General features: G+C 39.9%; 1 protein-coding gene across 1 annotated transcript in view; it reads left to right on the top strand.

Annotated features, from left to right (window-relative positions):
* Positions 1–388: 388 nt before the first annotated feature.
* The window catches only part of LOC127650711 (disks large-associated protein 3-like), a 294,628-nt gene continuing 277,328 nt past the window's right edge, over positions 389–17,688 (top strand). The window contains 1 exon segment of the mRNA XM_052136307.1: positions 389–490. The gene's annotated coding sequence lies outside the window, so the exon portion shown is untranslated.

Below are 17,688 nucleotides of genomic sequence, written 5' to 3'. Positions count from 1 at the left end.
ATTCATGTCAGTGAAAGAGATGAGAGATGGCCTGTGTTCCTTTTTTTATATTGTGCTCCTTTTGTTTCAAGTAGCCTACCAGTTTCATTGTTCCTTTACCCATGTGATCCAACATGAAGCAGCTCTGACATTGCATGCTCTTTAACATTTAGCGTTGATTTTATTCCTCATTTTTTTTTCTAACTCACCATAACACACGCATATTCCTTCATTATGAGGTTTGTTCCTGGGAACATGCATGTTGTCGTGCGTTAGAGCATCTCTGTGCCCCTCCTCTGAGTGAGGTGCAGCCGGGAGTACCGTGGACCAATGGAAACGCGAGGCTGGGTCAGAGGGGAATCCTGAATGCTGCTGACAGGATCTCAAACAACGACGAGTTAACGGACCCTCAGCACGGGAACCGCGTCGTCGAACCGAACCCTCTGCTCGGAGGAATATTCAGTATTATCAGTACTGGAACGCGAGTCAGACCTGTTAACTGTAAAGTAAGGTAAGCTTAATGTGGATGCGATCCGGGATGTCTGTAAATGCATTGCATGAGCTATATAAAATGCTTTATTGCTTCATTTTAGTTCTTTAACTTAAAGGCTGGAAATAATATGCAGATGTGACTAGATTGCTATTGCTGAGCGCGAACAGAATAATTTTGCCCGTCTGGGTTAATTTTTCAGGGGTTTGATTAAAGAGACCGCTGCAGGCTTGCAGCCGTGACAACTTAGCGCTTGGAAGTTTTGTCACGGAGCACTGGTCGCAGGACCCGTGCAGCCCTGTGTAGACCCATTACAAATCAGAGCACTTTGAGGGCTGATCAAATCATCAGGGACCTCTGAACCTCGGAACAACTTAAGTTAATGAATAATTGATCGCTGACCGTGAAAGCAAGTCCTGAACCGGGATGCGCTCAGCGGCATTCACTCACACTTAAACCAGATAACAGTCCGAGATCGATGTTTAAGGATTGGCAGATTTCACTGCACTGTCAAAGCAAATCCTTAGAAAATGCAATAGGCTTGAGGTCTGGTCATAAAAGGCAGTGTGCGTTTACATGCATGGTCATGCATTATGGATATGTGACCTGTCCTGGACAAAATACTGTAATGACGATTTAGACTGGTCGATATGTCAAGGATATCTTTATGTTTGGACTCATCAAGCATATAGATCATTGTCTTCTGGGACTTATTATTGTATTAAAGATCACCATGTAAGTGGAGAAGTAATGAACTATTTTCATTATAAACTAAGGTCAGATAGTTTAAGATGCACAGAAAGACGGGTTGTCAGTGCATGTTATGCTATGTCCAGGCACTCAGTTTTTGATGTTTTATATTGATTGATTCTCAACAGGGACAATGCAGTTGCATTGGACTTCATCATTGTTATCTCTTTTTACTAGAGTATCTGAAAATTGGACAAAATATGTTAAAACATGTCATTGAACAATCTTTTGCATTGATATCACTGCCGTTTGATGTCTTGATGTTACTGGCTTCCCAGTGCAGTGTGTAGTTTCGGTGCAAGCAGCTCAAGTGGAGAGGACTTAAATAAGGTTTACTAAATGCTTATTGACTCAATTTACATTTAAATTATATTATTTAGAAAAATTACACGTGGACTACTGTGTGTGATTCATTTGGCTCTGCTGGTATAGAGACTTGTGCTTTGGGGGAAAAAGAAGATAGACCTAATTGTTTGGAAGAAAAAGAGGATCAGAGCTAATTACGGCTAGAAAAATGTTTTGTTTAATTATATCCCTCAAATCCGTTTAATTTTTCTCATTGTCACGAAATGACTGAGATAATGGGAGCTTATTTATTTGTACATGCTTATGTAGCCCAATTTGTAAGTCTGGGCCAACAATCTTAAGGCCTTACTGATGGTACGTGGGGCTAGAGTTGGGGTTTCTTTCATTCTTCAGACCACAGACATGTACTGATAATTTTATATCCAGATAAGAGCAAACACGTTTTATTTGGGTTTTAGACTGATGCAGACATTTTCAAAGCAGGCAGATGTCTTTTGTTCATCTTGATTTTTGTGTGCAGTGGACTTTTCCTCCTTCCACAATAGTCCATTGCCATAACACTACTACCCTGTCTATTTATAAGAGAAGCCTTTGGGGAGTTACACTTCAAGTTATTTACCTGTCCATTTTTATTTTGACCACCACTGTGAAGTTTGTATTGTAGTGTCTAAACAGACAGTCCCTGATGCTCTCAAAGCACTGGTAGCTGCAGAACACTTCCATTAGCATTTTCACACATATTCAAATTAGATTATTTTTCTATCTTTGATTGAATTCAAAAACTACTAATCCCCTGTGAGATTCTGCCCCTAGCTCATGATGATTCTTGATTTAACTCAAGCAGAATGCAGTAGACCTATCCAGACACACTGATTATAAACCTCCCAGAGATGAGGCCATGGATTTACACATTAGGTTTAAAGGGGTGATTCGTTCTCACCGTGCCACATAAAACCACTCTCCAACTGAAACACAATAAACCACATTGAGCATCCAGTAATAAAAGGCCCATTTTGCATTTGGCTTATCAATAAAGGAGTTTGTTGGGACCTGAGTGCCTTATGAGCCAGCCCTAAATATAGATGAGAAAGGGAAGTGTATGCTCAGACCATTTTCAATGGCTTAACTGTTTCTGGTTTAAAATTGGCAGGAAAGGTGCTGCCATTTTGCCTGATGATGAGGTTGCGTTTCCATATGATTAAGACATGCTATTCTGGGTGGTGGGAATGTCTCTGATCAGTTTTGCCAATGACTAAGTGCCATTCGTGGAGTTGGCAGGCATTGTTTGAGTGGTAGGTAATTATTATAATCATGCTGGTGCCCCATTGTATGGTCTGTCAGGAAAAGACAGAATCAAATTATTATTATTCCTCTACAGAAACTCATAAAAATAATTACTTAGACTAAAGTAAACTGAGCTTGCTGGCATGTTAAAAAGACAAGTGCCCAGTTAGATGAAAACACTGCAATGGATAGCCCTTTATGTATCAATATCCTACAACATTTGAAATACTATCCAGGTCTCCAAACCCATTTATGTAAGTAGTGATATGAGCCCATATGAGCCTCACACACAACTTATGGGAAAGGATGATGTAATATGTGGAAAGATCTGATTTTAAGAAAGCTTCAAATGATTCCAGTGGATCTGGGATACATCAATACATTACTAGAAATCTAAAGATGCTGTGGATAATTGGTAGCAATTTATTTGCATGGAGAAAGCAAATTACATTTTGTCAATGTGATTATCCTCTGTGATCTTGTTGTGCATGAAATTTGCCCGTTTTGCCCTAGCGACTCCAGTTCAGCCCCAGCTAAGCCTAGGGTGCATGTGAGCAAACTCAGCAGGCCTTTAGCTGGGGTAACTGAGCACTGCAGTGCTCCTGAAGCATAGTGCATAGAGGCAGGCACATCAGAGGAAGACTCAAGAGCAAAGTGAATGGAAAACAAGTGCAGAGAGTGAAGAAGTGAGGCTGACATGCACATGGCTTGAGAGCTCTACAGAGATGAGCAGGGCATGGGGGAATATAGTAGAACAGTGAAACTGATTGTGGCTGATTGTTGTTGCTGTTGCACAAGTGTTGCTTACTCTAAACATAATTTATAAGCATGTTTTTATTGACTTAGTTATGGATAGGAGTGATTTAGTATGTGTGTTTGTGTGGATACACATGTGTGTAGTTTATATGCTTCAATCTGCTCACTATGAAATGGTCTGAAACGTTTTATAAATGCATTTAATCACAGATCACTAGTCTTATGAGATGATATGCTCGCCAGTCTAATTATGTTGTGATTATGAAATCTGTCCGGCTCTCATAGTCTGAACCCTTTTTCACATGTATCTCAGGCTACAGCTCAGAAATATGGTTATACTGTTTTAAAGGGCTCTCTGAATTCAGGTTGATATACAGTGGGATCCAAAAGTCTGAGACCACTAATCAAAATGCCTCTGTTTTGCATTATATATATATATACTCAGCAAAAAAACTAGAAAAACAAAAACGTCCTCTCACTTTTATTTTCAGCAAATTTAACATGTGTAAATATTTGTATGAACATAAAAAGATGAAACAACTAAGACATAAACTGAACAAGTTTCAAAGACATGTGTCTGACAGAAATGGAATAATGTGTCCCTGAACTGTTCTTGCCATGAGATGTTACCCCACTCTTCCACCAAGGCACTTGCAAGTTCCCAGACATTTCTGGGGGAAATGGCCCTAGCCCTCACCCTCCAATCCAACTGGTCCCAGATGTGCTCAATGGGATTGAGATCTGGGCTCTTCGCAGGCCATGGCAGAATACTGACATTCCTGTCTTGCTGGAAATCATGCACAGAATGAGCAGTATGGCTGGTGGCATTGTCATGCTGGAGGGTCTTGTCAGTACGAGCCTGCAGGAAGGGTACCACATGAGGGAGGAGGATGTCTTCCCTGTAATGCACAGCATTGAGATTGCCTGTAATGACAACAAGCTCAGTCTGATGATGCTGTGACACACCGCCCCAGACCATGACGAACCCTCCAACTCCAAATTGATCCTGGTCCAGAGTACAGGCCTCGGTGTAACGCTCATTCCTTAGATGATAAACGTGAGTCTGACCATTACCCCTGGTGAGACAAAACTGTGACTCGTCAGTGAAGAGCACTTTTTGCCAGTCCTGTCTGGTCCATCGAAGGTAAGTTTGTGCCCATAGGCGACATTGTTGCCGGTGATATCTGGTAAGGACTTGCCTTACAACAGGCCTACAAGCCCTCAGTCCAGCCTCTCTCAGCCTATTGCGGACAGTCTGAGCACTGATGGAGGGATTGCGCATTCCTGGTGTAACTCGGGCAGTTGTTGTTGCCATCCTGTACCTTTCCTGCATGTGTGATATTCGGATGTATCGAACCAGTGCAGGTGTTGTTACACGCGGTCTGCCACTGTCTGCCTACCTGTCTCCCTGTAGCGCTGTCTTAGGCGTATCACAGTACAGACATTGCAATTTATTGCCCTGGCCACATTTGCAGTCCTCATGCCTCCATGCAGCATGCCTAAGGCATGTTCACACAGATGAGCAGGGACCCTGGGTATCTTTCTTGTGGTGTTTTTCAGAGTCAGTAGAAACGTCTCTTTATGTCCTAAGTTTTTTTAACTGTGACCTTAATTGCCTACCGTAAAGCTGTTAGTGTCTTAACGACCATTCCACAGGTGCATTTTCATTAATTGTTTATGGTTCATTGAACAAGCATTTTGTAAACACTTTACAATAAAGATCTCTAAAGTAATTTGGATTTTTACAAAATTATCTTTAGAATACTGTGTCCTGAAAAAAGGATGTTCTTTTTTTTTGCTGAGTTTATATATATATATTAGGGATGGGCATTTTGGTCATTTTGAGTACTCAAGGTGCAATTACATGTTCATAACTGTATATATAACATGTCTGACAAACGTCCATTGCTGCTGCGTTGCATCTTGTTGTTCCAGTGTATCATATATTCATTATTATAGGCTGTTATAAAATAATATGTTACAAAATGTACAAAAGATTGTATAATCAAAAAATAATACATCATATTTTGTCATTATTTGAAGATTCTGAAAGAATGTGCACAAAGTGCGTCTGTCTGTTATTCCTTCAGGTTACCGTAGTAATCTTAGTAAGTGTGCACCAGTTTTTTTTTGTGTCTGTCTGAACAGTCTATTTTCAAATAACAGGAGATGCCATAACCATGGCATTTTAATATGTGTGTTAAGTTGAAGTTCTTTTTTGATGATGCTGCATTGTGTTCCATTTAACTGCGCTTTGTCTAGCTGTTTGAAACACTCGTCTGCGCCTGCTGTGCATGTGTAAGTGTAAGTGTGTGTGTGTTCCCCCAAATGTTTGCTCTTGTGAGGAAAGCTGCGATGCTCTGTATTGTTATTGCTATGAAGCATTCCATTCAACTCTGAGAGTCTGAATTTCCACCTTTCAACTGAGGAAAGTGCAACGGATTGATACTTTATATCGGATATCTAACTTTTAAACTTGAGCGGAAATCTTCATTAATTTCTTCGAGACGCAGGTGTTTGTTACGTCACACAGAGCAGGGAGGATTGCAGTGACAATCATTAACTTTTATTAAATAATATCCATTAACGAGTCAAAGTTATTACATTAAATGATATTAAAGCGTGTTTAGCAGATGTTTAGCAGAGAAAGGTGTTAAAAACATGGTTAATTACACTCTTTGATTTGATTGTAACAATAGCATTGCAGAGTCGTATCAGTTTGTTTGCCATGAGACGTCTCTGATAATCAATGTACCCCTCAAAGTCACAACATAATCAATCTAAAAATTCAAAATAAGCTCCCTCTTTGACACGTTTGTGTTTAGTTGTCAGGTAATTGCCACTGGATTTCAAATTAAGTGAAAAGTCACATCATGCGTGATCACTATCGATCATCATTTTCATGATCGATCATTGCTGCCACGTCCAAGTACCCGAGTTCTCGAGTACTCATGCCCATCCCTAATATATATATATATATATATTGTTCTTATTATTAAAAAATATATTTTCAGTAGAGAAATTGAATGAGCAATTGAATTTATAGTATTTGTTATTTACGCCTTATGCTTTAATGACAGCGTCCACTCCAGATGGCATGATCTACACATATTTGTGCAAAACCCGATGATCCATGTTATCCCAACATGATTTGAGAATGTTTCAAAAAGCATCTTGTGTGCTTCAATGGAAGCAAGGAAATCTGATCTTTTGTACCAAAGTGTTAATATGGTAAATGTCACAGATTTGCTTGCATTTGATTACTAATAATCTAGTGCAGAATTAAATGTTTCAAAGTCCTAAAATGTTTATGTCCATTTTCTTTCAATGATTTTCAATGTGATCTCAGATTTTTGGACCTGACTGTAGCTTACAGCAAACAGGTAACCTAGGTCTGTTTATGGAGCTTGTGGCTTAAAGCAGTAAAGAGGTCTGACCATGGTGGTTCTTAGCTGTTTCCGGGGATGATTTGAAACATCTGAGAAACAAAGGGAGGGAATGACAAAAGCAAGCGATAGATGAAAGATGAGAGGGGGGTAGGCGAAGGATGGATTGAGAAGGAGAAAGATTGCCTCAATGACGCAGGATGAAGGGATGACATGTTGAAGCAGATTAATAAGTGATTATGGAGAACAGAGAAAGAGGGCACCGAAGAGAGATGGGAAAAATGATAGGAAGGAGCAGACCTGAGCTGGTCCTGCTGCAATCTCGCTGTACATTTAATTTCCTGTCGTTTCCCCTGGCCTGCCTCCCTGTCTTCAAACCAGGCCATGACAGCACCACATGCAGGCTTTGGGATGAGTTTGCACTGGAATTTAAATAGATAATGGCGGGTTAATGGTTGTTGCCTGATGAATTATTCACCAGAACCTCAAGACATTGACGTGCAGCATCATTGGTGACTTACGCCAACTCTCAGGTTTGCAATATTGATATGATAGAAGATGCCTCCTCCATTTTGGTTTAAGCAATAATAATTATTATTTTTTTGATTATTAAGTTGCAACCGCTCTATGTGTTATTTTGTTTTCTCTGCTGGTTCTTCAAGTGAGAAAACCTGTGGTTAATGAAGGAACTGATCAATCTGTATTTGCCTGGAGCACACTGTTCCTCATAAAGCAATGAGAGCTCTTTGGTAATTAATAGGGGTGTTATGATCCATCGATCTGGATCGATGTATCGATCCTATGACCAACAATCCACTGTTATCGATACAACACGTAAATATCAATATATAATTTTTTTAAAGATGTACCTTTATTTTATTACTCTCATGTCAGCCACATCCATCAGGCGATGAAGCAACCTTATTACATTAATTTGACTTTATGAGCACTAAATATGCTTTTCACATGGGACATGGATGTTTGCAGGGTCTTTGGAGCCAAATTGTGCTCTACTCTCCATGCGGTGTGCGCACGCATCAACCAGGCTTCCCACAAGCTCCATTGACAGGATCCGCGTGAGCGCATCGACCGGGCACTCCTTAAAATGTGAGCTCTCGTGCTCATGCAACCCATTTGAATTTTACAGGAGAATTTTCTATTTTAAAGTACTATGGAGAAGTTCAACCACGTGAAATATCTTGACAACGCTGACATTCTGAACAACACTAACGAGGGAAAGAGAAACACCTAATCAGCTCCAGCATCAGTTATAAGACTTTTACACAGCTACACATCAACATCCTTACTAACATTTATCCTAGTTAACTGTAACGTCATTTTTCATCACAACTGTGGAAGTTGTAGCCAAGAAAACCATAGATAGCAAGGATAGTTGGAAACAAGTCATGTGTAAAGTCATGTTTTGAATTGGAATAAACTGAAAAATTAGCTGTCATCAAAAGAGTGATGATCACATGTGAGTGACTTTATTTTTTATATTATTTATCTGTAAAAACATTTTCAACATCTGAATTACTTTAATTTGTTGTGGATTTCCCAATGTGTATTCAGAGAGCTGAATACAATAATTAAATTATAGTTTGGTTGCATTCGAGGGCACAAAGTAGTATGGGAAAATATTGGATCGCAGGCCAAGAGAATCGATTCAAGATCATAACGTGATGAAACGTCCAATTTACACCCCTAGTAATTAATACAGACAATTACTGGCAGATGGATGTAGGTGTATAGACATGGTTTTAATAGCCACAGAAATACATATTTAGAAAAACAGCATGAAGACTCACTAGCTGTCAAATCTTATTGTTGCATTTCCCTAAACATTTATGCTGTTTTTCCTTCTGTCGGGGAGAAAAAACAGAACATTGTGTGGGAGAAAAAACAGAACATTGTGTATTTGTGAAATGAGAAGGCACAATGTTACAATATATACTGTATTACAATAAAATAAATAATAAAGATTGAATAACAAATAATTAAAAAAAATATACACAATTTGCACATTATATGAAGGATACACAATATACATTCAATAAACTCAAAGATTTGTATTGCACATGTATTATAAATTGCTACACTCAGAACAGTTATGCAAGCAGAATTGTTGTGGATTCAGGCTTATTCACACAAAGTTAATAAAGTGTCTGCCCATGCACACAGTAGAGGGTTGTACAGTCTTGTGTCAGAAGGCAAAAAAGCATTCTGTGGTGCTCCCAGTTCCACTGAGGTTGGATAAGCCAACTCCTGAACATTTTCCTCATTCCAACAAACATGTCATGGAGGGAGTGGGAGATGATTGTCAAATGTTGTCCATGATGGTCAATAATTGGGACATCATTGTCCTCTCAGACCACCACATCCGGTGAGTCTAGGTCCATCTTAATGACAGAACCAACTTTCCTGGTCAGCTCAGTTGTTTGCATCCACATTTCAAATCTGTGTGCCTGAGCACATTTCAGAATAGAATAAGGCACACTTGACAGACTGGAGAGATATGTGAAGGTACTTTCTGTACACATTGATGATCTGGCCCTTCTTGTAGATACAGTTTCCTCATTACTGGTGGTCCATCCAGGCCTAGGTACTTAGAAATCTGCAAGCTGTCTCCTAATTATGTCACACTCATGGATACACACAGGGTTGATCCACAATCCCTTTTATTTCAGTTACTGTTTCATACTTTCAGTGTTATCACAAGCAAACTTTGCATTTGTTTGCTTCGCTAATGCTGATGTGTTGTGCCCCCCAGGCTCACTGTAGTCTCTACACTGAATGTAGCACCACAAGACTCGCTGAGACTTAAGACTCCAGAAATCCGAAGGCAAAAATAAAATGTCACCACATTTATCCTGAATAGCCAACAAGACTTTACTTTCAACAACCTGTCAGTGTAGTGATTTTTTACAATTTACTCTTGCTTCAGACACTTCAGCTGCCAGCCAGCTTACCGGACAAAGCTGTGGATACTTTTCACTTTTTTCTCCACAATGTGGCAGTTGTCAAGATGTTGAAGCTACCATTAAAGCAGAAATATAAATGGAGTCATATAGAAGCCATTTTGTTCTTGCTCTTTCTTCTGAGTTCAGTATAGGGCAAAATTGTCTACCTGTTTGGTTTGTTTTTTTGTTTGATTTTAAATGATTAGTTCACCCAAATATGAACAATTTGTCATCATTTACTGTCATCTAATCTTGAATCATTTTCTTCAGTGAAATACAAAATCAAGCGCTGAGACACATAGCACTAGGGGCAGTTGCATAAAACTGTTTTAGACTAGTCTTACTAGTTAGTCGTCTAAAATGTTGGTCTAAATGTTTTCAGTCAGTTGCATAAAAACATAGTTAAGACCAAAATGTAAGCCTGCAGACCCCTTGGCTAACTTTTGTTTCAGCTGAGCCAGTGGGAGCTTCATTTGGGGGCTGAAAGAGACTTGAGTTGAGACTTTGTAGAAGACTTTGACTTCAACGATGGTAACACAATGTCATGTTTTTTTTATTATTTGGTTTAAAATCACTAAATGTGTTAATTAGAATACATTTTAAAGGACTTATTAGATGACTACAGAAGCACCGTAGTCCTCTGTGGCAGGGCGGAGGGCGGGGCCGGGTTGTGATACTACACACATGACGGACATGTCCGCTAACGATCTCTCTCTCCCGCACGGCCCTCTGCAGTCAGCCTTTAAACCTCACGGAGGCATAATTAGCCTAAAACGGGACCAGGAGTGTAGTATCACGACCCGGCCCCGCCCTCCGCCCTGCCACATCCTCTAATAAGCAAATATTTTCAGCGAATGAAAACTGAATTGAGTGTCCACTGTCGGACATTTATTTTAAAGCTGTTCAGGCTTACTTTTCCTACATGCAATACAAATTAAGAGCAATGTAAAATTAAGAGATATGTAAACCAATGCAAATTAAGAGATATGTAAGCCATATCTGCGGCTCCGCCTCCAGAGCCTCCTACGGCTCCGCCTCCAGAGCCTCCTACGGCTCCGCCTCCAGAGCCTCCTGCGGCTCCGCCTCCCGAGCCTCCTGCGGCTCTGCCTCCAGAGCCTCCTGCGGCTCTTCTCCCCGAGCCTCCTGCGGCTCCGCCTCCAGAGCCTCCTTCGGCTCCGTCTCCTGAGCCTTCCTCAGCTCCGTCCCCGGAGCCTTCCAGGCCTCCGCCTCTATAACTGCCTACAGCGCCACCGCCCTCGGCTCCACCTCCTGAGCCATCCTCGGCTCCACCTCCTAGGCCTTCCTCTGCTCCATCTCCTGAGCCTTCCTCAGCTCCATCTCCTGAGCCTCCTACGGCTGAGCCTCCAGAGCCCCCCTCAGCTCCATCTCCAGAGCCCCTCTCAGCTCCGCCTCCGGGACCTGTTCCTGTCCTGAGGCTGCCTCCCAGGCCTCCTAGACCTGTCCCTGTCCTGTGGCCACCTCCCAGGTTCCCTGAACCGGCCCTTGCCTTGTGTCCAGCTCCCGGGCCACTCAAACCTGTCCCCTTAGTGTGGCCTTCTCCCAGGGCCCCTGACCCGGTCCCAGTACTGTGGCCTCTTCCCAGGCCCCCTGACCCAGTCCCTGTCCAGTGGCCTCCTCCCAGGCCCCCTGACCCGGTCCCTGTCCTTGCCAAGTGGCCAGCTCCCGGGCCATCTAAACCGGCCTCTGTCCTGTGGCCACCTCACAGGTGCCCTGAACCAGCCCCTGCTCTGCGGCCATTTCTCAGTCCACCTAAACCCGCCCCTACCCGGTGGAAGCTCCCCAGGCCACCCGACCTGGTTCCCAGCACACACCCCCAGAGACTGCTTATCTGCCCTCTCGCCCTCCTTGGTCTGTCTCCGTGTCCCTCGTGCCCCCCGTGGACTGCCTGTCTGCCCCTCGTTGCCCCCCGGACTGCCTGTCTGCCCCTCGTTGCCCCCTGGACTGCCTGTCTGCCCCTCGTTGCCCCCCTGGACTGCCTGTCTGCCCTTTGTGCCCCCAGTCATTGGTCATTTGTTCTTCCCGTTTTTGTTTTTGTTGATCGTCTGGTATCCGATCCTTGAGGGGGCTATGTAACGGTTACCCTGTCTTGTCTCACTGTTGCCCTTTGTTTGTCATTTTGTCACCCTTGTACCTCCATAGTCTTCCTGTCAGCCCTCGTGTTCACTGTTCATTGTTTTCACCTGCCCTCGTTAAGTTTGCCATTTGCTTCTGTTTGTCATCTTGTTATCTTGTTTGGTGTTCTGTTTGTTCATTGGCCCCTTAGTTCTATGTTCATGTATATATACCCTGGTTTTTGGTTCAGTCCCTGTCTTTCGTTGATTGTTTGTGAACGTGGTTGTATGTAGGTAATGTTCGTTCCCATGCCTGTGTCCCCAGTTCCAGTGTTTTGTTTTCATTTTTGCCCATCGTGGTAGTTTTGTTTGTTCATCTCTGTTTGTTTCCATTCGTTTAAATAAAGTTAACTGCACTTGGATCCTCAACCTTTGTCAGCCTCAGTCCTCAATCGTTACACTTATATACTGTATATATTTAAACTTTTTGGAGCTTTACATAGCTGAAATCATTTTTAGAATTAATAATAAACTAAATAGTACTAAATAATAGCACATTTGTTTTGATCAATAATTTTGTTTTTTTAAGGAAGGAAAACATTTAGCTGCAACTCTTGAAACTTTCACTATGGCTCAATACCAAAGGTCTGGAACCGCCATCAGATTTTACCGGCAATACGTAGGCAATGAGTCCATTTCAGTAAATAATGGCTTGAATTTCACTCTGTTCCTCACATAAAGCTGTCATATGGCTTAAAAATACTTATAATACTCCAAAATATAGTGTATGAGAAATATGGAATACTTTTATATAGTTTTTTTTTGTCCATGTATCATCTTTTGTGTTCGACTGTAGAAAGAAAATTATGCAGCGTTGTAACATTTTCATGGGTGAACTATACACATGCAGACCGAAACCTGTTCTACCCTCTCATTTGCTGGGAAGTATGTAGTAATACCACCTATAGCAGCAGTGAGACAGATGTAAACCATATCCAAGATTATGATTATTAACTCCAGCTCCTGTGCTGGTGAGAATGCTGAGGTCATTTGAAAAGGTGCCCCCATTAGTAATAGATACTCAGTGCAGGGTGCTCTGAAAACACAATAACCGGAAAACCAACATGACCTCCTCCCTGAGGCCAGGGGCCTGTCAATCCCCATATGGGTTGTGGCAGCTCTGTTTACCAGCCAGTTGATTGAAGCTTGGGCCCTACATGAATAGCCAATGATGAAACTAATGGGACCTCACCTTCAGGAAGGTTGCACACATAAAATAAATCAACCTGTCAAGAAGGCAAATAAGGAAGATAAGGTGTGTGTTCTGGAAACAGAAAGAGAGGAAAAAGTTTGCAGTACATTGGTGATTCTGAATTGGGAAACAAGCCTGTCCAACCCTCAAAGCTGTTTGCCTACTTGATAGGAAAATAGAAGCAGATAGGAAGTTTGCTTTGTGATGTTATTGTGTCTTGTCTTTGCTTTTTTCTATTTGTGCTTGAATACCCTTTTTCTTGAATCTTTTTTGCATGCTGCTGGATTTTTCAGTCAGGCAGTTAATTCTAAGAATGATGACAGAGGTGTTAGGTATGTGTGTGTGTGTGTGTCACAGTGTATGTGTGTGATTGCTGTTTGATTAGGATAGATGCTGAGTCACAGTGTGGGGCAGCTTGCATAGAGGTGGTCGTTCAGCGAAGGACACTAAAGTAGCACATTCTGTGATTTCAAGTGATCTAACAGGAACTGTTATGATGAGCACTCAGTTACGATGATCTCCCCCATTTTACAATCACACACATTCTTCCTTGCAGTCACAGAGTACACATGATTGCAAGGAATGCATGTCCTCAAGAGTATTCTCCAAAGCCTGATTGTTTGTTACCTTTGTTCTTCCATAAGGATGCTTTAGAAACTTGATTTTATACAGTGTTGAGGAAGATACTGTAGCTTCCCAAGCTACAAACTACTCATAAATTAAAGTAGTTAAAAGTCAGTTAAGTTACCCTTCTGAAAAAATGGTTTGCTACACTACAAGCAATTGACAGAATGTAGCTAATTACTTACAAGATATTTAAAGAGGAAATATTTTTTAAATATAGCTTCCAGATATCTGATACTTTATGTTTGCAAACAAAAGCAACATTGGTCTGGCACAAAAGCAATGGGTATCTGGTAACACTTTACAATAAGGTTGTATGTTAATTGTTAAAGTTAATATGAACTAACCAAGACAGTTAATTTCAATAAATACTAATATGTTAATTAAAACTTGAATGCATTATGAACTATCATGAACTAACAATAAACAATTGTCTATTTTGTAATTATATTTTGTTTATTAAATAACATTAATCAAGATGAATAAATACAGTAAATTATTTTTGTGCATTGTTAGTCCATCGTTCAAATGAATGATTCTATAATTTGACTTCGCAATGCTACATACAGTACGACAGACATATTCCAGGAGAGTCTGTTTGATTGTTACCTCAGCTGGCTCTGCTGCATTATTAAAAACTGTGATGTAGTGTTTTGTCAGTCTACACTGCTACATGTTGGAAATAGCTTGTTACTCATTAAGCACTATTTTAAAAACAACTAGGCTAATGTCACACTGCTGCAAAATGTAGTTACATTAGCGTGTCACTATGTTTAGTTAGATACTCCCAATTGCTAATTCCACAGAGGTCCAATTTCCTTACTTTCACCAACACTCATCAGGTTTATTCATATTTCCTGTTCATTCACACAGACTCAAACACACTTTAACCCTCTGGGGTCTGAGGGTATTTTGGGCCCTGGAGAAGTTTTGACATTTGTGCTTTTTTCAATTGCTTAAAAACATATTAATGGCTAAAGTCTAATTACACTGTGTTCAGCACAAACTGGGCAACAATAATATGTGAGCAACATGCATGTACAGGTTTGTATTTTTGAGAAAATAATGTTTATGCGTGGTTTTTGAAAAAACTAAAATTTTAAGTCACTGAAATAAGGTCATATAACACATACTAAACATTTGTCCACAATACTTTTGTGAACTGGATCTTGCAGCTTAGAGTTTTTGCTACAAAATGATGTGAAAACCATCCTGATCACTCAATATAGTAATTTAACTTTTGTAAGACACTTTTAGTGTTGATAGGTAATATGCGAGGAGGCGTGCACTATAACGAATAATGATGTGATTCACACCTGAGGATACAAAGACCCCTCCCCTGGGCCTATCAATGAGGGGTAGAGAATGAATGTGAGGAGACTTAATGATCAAAATCAAGTTTTAATTTAAAAGAAGTAATCTGACTATATATTTTCTTTACATAAAGATTTTACTTAATTTTAAACCTACACTACCATTAAAAGAAGTCTCTTCTGCTCACCAAGACTGCATTTATTTGATCCAAAATACAGAAACAACATTGATATTCTGAACTCTTTTTACAATTTAAAAGAACTGTTTGTATTGTAAAATGCAATTTGTGATCAAAGCTGAATTTTCAGTATCATTACTGCAGTCTTCAGTGTCACATGATCCTTCAGAAATCATTATAATATGTTGATTTTCTAATATGAGCATATTTAAAGTGTATTTTACTCATTTTACCTGAACACTTATTTGTAAGCACTAGCTTTGTTGATGATAATGAGGCATTTTAAACACTAGATAAAATATAATCTAAACATTCATATTATTTTTATATCATATTACATATCATATTTATATCATACAGCATAACATTTAAATGTACATGTATATATATAAAATAGCATGTCAGCTAATGAAAACTAATTGACTTACTCTTCTGAAATAGTATCCTCGGCTGGATCATGTCTCTCTTCAAAATACAAATGTCCCGCTCTTCTTCTGAGGAAAATGTTACATCTTCCATAATATCCTGGAGCTTTCTCACCTGTGTATCGTTGCAAACGTGCAGAATGAATGAAATGTGTTTACAACCTCAGAGTCGGGGCCGTGTACATTTGCGTTGATCGCCTCAGCACATTAGCGTATGAATGGCGTGCTCTGCTGGTGGGTGTGATCACATTACTGATAATGAGATGAACTGGTAAAAACTATACATAGCTTTGTTTCAAACAGATTGCATTGCAGGAGAATATTTGTTTTAAATTTGAATTGTTTTATTTAAAAGTAGAAATTTTAAGCTTTCTTTAGACATGTTTCATGTTTGTGTGATAAGTATTCGCAGAGTTTCAGTTCATTTTTGTGACGTGTTTCTGAAATATGCTCGTGAACACAGAGACTGCTGAAAGCTTACCCTTTTTATTTTCTTTATTTTACAAAAGCACAAGATTTAGTTGTTATTGTGAGTGTACATAAATAAAAGTAGACCCTTTATAGTCTCTAATGATGTCTTCCACTTATCTGTATACCCAAAAATGACGGAGTATTTTAAGTTGTTTCTGCTGTAACGACGAAAATATCCAGCAGTACGTGCCAGCCCAGAGGGTTAACACACACTTTTCTAAACAAGACCTGTCTAGACTTCTCAGGACAAAGGTAAGGGACAAAAGCTAGGGACAAAAAGCGAGGGACAAACCGTTGAAAGAGCTCAAAGCTATGTAACAACCTTTAGATGAGAAAGATATAGGTATAAAATATACACAAACTTCAAAACTGGAAGTTGTGAACTTTACGTCACATATTCACCTTGTGAGCAGCCACTTAATTTTTCATTTCTGTTTTCAAACAGGGCCAGGACAGGTTAAGTGATGTGTTTAAGGGAGCAGAAGTTACACCTGCTTATCTAGGTCAAAAGTCTGCTACCGTGACCTACCTGTATTTCTTGGAGAAAAAGCTTTTACAGTCCTTCTCATAGCAAAGACAATTTTGCACTAAGATTTTGTTCCACTTAAAATGGCAGGGGTTAGTACCAAGAGAAAACCCTGGAGCATTTGTGTTTTCTCCAAGGAGACAATGGAAACTGTGCCTCATCAAAAACAGTACAACAGTACAAAAACAAAACAAATATTGCATAATATGTATTTTTTTAAGTAACACTGTCCAACAGTGACATTGAGCATTATTGCACTCTTATAGCAGCTTTAAAGCATGCAGTGAATGTGAAGGGGGTAACAACAAAATACTGGTGAAAGTCACATAATGCCTGTTTCACATCACAAGTGTGAGCAAGGCATGTGTGTACTGCGTAGATACAGTGTCACTACTGTACATTGTAACAAGGGATATATATATATTGGCACAATATATTGGCGGCCATATCGTATCGGCAGATAAATGTGAATTTTAAAGTTATTGGTCTGATAAGAACAATTCTGGCTTTGCTTTAGAGGATCATACTGGATCGGAGTAAACACTCCATTATACAGTATGTATTTATGCCACATGCTTTTTGTATGTTAAAGCATATTGTTGTGTTTACAGTGACTTTGAGACTTGTTTTCATTCCTTAGTTTTGCCTTTTCACTGGTTTGAATCAAGTGCAATGCACTTATTTGTATTTATAAAAGTAGCTCACTCATCAGTCATTATGGGTTTTTTTTAAATAAAGGATGTTGGCCATAGGAATGTAAAATTTCTTGATTTAACTGGTTCAAAGTAGGCTACATTTGGTAAATTATTTTTGCTTCTTGCAGGTTCCTTGTTTTCTGAAATTTAAGTTGTTTTATAATAAAAACAATTATCCACTTTACATGATTGATTTCATTAGAAGTGCTCCAGATTTGGT

This window comes from Xyrauchen texanus, chromosome 10 (genome assembly GCF_025860055.1).
Source record: "Xyrauchen texanus isolate HMW12.3.18 chromosome 10, RBS_HiC_50CHRs, whole genome shotgun sequence".
NCBI classification, from domain to species: domain Eukaryota; kingdom Metazoa; phylum Chordata; class Actinopteri; order Cypriniformes; family Catostomidae; genus Xyrauchen; species Xyrauchen texanus.
The sequence above is the reverse complement of the archived record's forward strand: the minus strand, read 5'-3'. Positions and strand labels throughout refer to the sequence as shown.